We start from the raw sequence: 2,210 nt of genomic DNA, 5'->3' as shown, positions 1-2,210 counted from the left end.
CTGATATGTAACATTACCAAATAACTCTTTTTAAATGAATGTTGTTAGATCTCACGGCCCAGCTGAGTTTTGTAGTATCAAAGGCTCGTGGGCCACATGGTAATCCAGGATAACATACAATAGCACAATTGCGATAGCAGTATTTCAAAAGTTGTTAACTTTATTTTATACATGGCGGTGAGATACGTCCTGAGCAGGGCCAGTCGTAGAGCCTTGGGTTATGGATTAGAACTACTTCCCCGAGTCAGATACATCAATTGAGGGGAAAGAATCAGAAGACCTGGTTGGTGTTTTGCGACCCAAACTACCTGTTGTCTGTTTACTATTCTGTTGTGTTAGCTTGTTATAGCTCAGGTCTAGCACGGTGTCTCGGAGTTTTGTTCTCCCAGAGACCATAAAAGGGTCAGCTACTGCTCACCTGACTCACTTCAATTTCTCCGGGGGGCCCCCGTGTGGTGGCAAAAGCTGATCTTTCCAGTCTTATTTTGCAGGGCTCTTACATGCATATTATGAAAGTCTCCTCCTCCTCTCGGGCCTATTGCATGACGTGGGCACCGAACCCTAAAAATTGGTGAAGAAAATAAATACCACGGTAACTAGTGTTGACAGCAGGTATGAAGCTCGGTCACAAAATCTGGCGGGAGAGATACAGCTCCGTTACTCTTCTTATTCTGGGTTCATCTTTTTACCCTGGGTTTTGTCTAAGGAAGTGACGGGAGGCTGATATAGTGTCCAAGGGGTATGGGTGGGCGCGCCCAGTTACGGCCGCCATCTCTCCACGTTGGCACCTGCCGAGTCCTTCCTAACTAGGGCTAGCTCTTGGCCACCAGTCAGTGGCTCTCTCTCCTTTACTTATCTTCCCATTTACAAGGCCACCCCATGTCCTGTGGCTCTCTTCACTGTTTTCGTACTGCATAGGAGTCATTTTGTGGCTTCAAAAGCACTTGGGAAATAGAATACTTGTGAGGCTAAGTCCCCATCCGCCTAGAAATTTCATGCTGTCATTTCTTTCCTTCTGGGGACATTACCAGCAAATAGATCATAGGTGTCCCCTGCTCCTGGATCCCACAAACTTAACTGGGGATTGATTCCTTCCCAGGACTAGATTGGGGGATGGCTCAGGGGGCAGTCGGGGTCTTTATTCTGAGGCCTTCAGATTTTTGCCTCCTTATTGGACTCTGTCGGCCTCCAAGGAACCCTTTTCTGTTCTTCTGTTCTTGGGGGGCATTGTGTTGTCACTCACGAGTTCCCTTCCTGCATCTCTGTCCATACCATTACTTATCTTCCTCACGTTATCTGAGATTTTGAAGGGAAAGGCAAACTGACGGTTTGAGAAGGACATTCTGAAGAAAAACGTTGCTAAAGATTTCAAAACATTAAGCTATTGCACATTTACGGATCGCTGGTAAGCCAGGCACTATGTCATGTGCAAATATTTTCTTCCATTTTCACCACTTATAAAGCAGACATCGTTAGCTATAAAAATACGTGTATATGCGTGTGCATGTTAAGCGTGTGTGTGTGTGTATTTGGAAATCTAAACTCAGAGAGGTTAAGTAACTCATCCAGAATCCAGTCAGCAGAAAAAAGTGAACCAGGTTTTGCTGATTCCAGAGCCCAGAATCTGTGCTCTAAAATAGAATCCCAGGGCGCCCGGGTAGCTCCGTCGGTTAAGTGTCCGACTTCGGCTCAGGTCATGAGCTCACGGCTTGTGGGTTCAAGCCCCACGTCGGGCTCTGCGCTGACAGATCAGAGCCTGGAGCCTGCTTCAAATTCTGTGTCTCCCTCTGTCTCTGCCCCTCCCTGGCCTCTCCTGCTTGCGCTCTGTCTCTCTGTCTCTCTCTCTCAAAAATAAATAAAAACATTTAAAACAAATGTAAAAGAGAGGAATCCCTAGTGATTCTGATATGACTGCTCAGGAAGCAGCCTGGGCATCAGGATTTTTGGTTAAGGTTCCCAAGTGATTCTGTTCAACCAGGATTGGGAAAAATGGCCGTAAACCGTGTACCCCATAGATACACAAACACCGTACGGATCCATCACCCCTTGTTTGATGCTATTTATCAGAGACGGATCTTTGGATTTCATTCCTTTTTGTCTCTGAAAGGTGAACGGGCATCTGGAAAGAAACTATAGCCAGAAGAAGCATATATGTCATCAGGATTTTGAGCCACAGCATACATCCTCTGTGTGCCAAAATGATTCCTAAA

This window comes from Leopardus geoffroyi, chromosome D2 (genome assembly GCF_018350155.1).
Source record: "Leopardus geoffroyi isolate Oge1 chromosome D2, O.geoffroyi_Oge1_pat1.0, whole genome shotgun sequence".
Taxonomy (NCBI): domain Eukaryota; kingdom Metazoa; phylum Chordata; class Mammalia; order Carnivora; family Felidae; genus Leopardus; species Leopardus geoffroyi.
The sequence above is the reverse complement of the archived record's forward strand: the minus strand, read 5'-3'. Positions refer to the sequence as shown.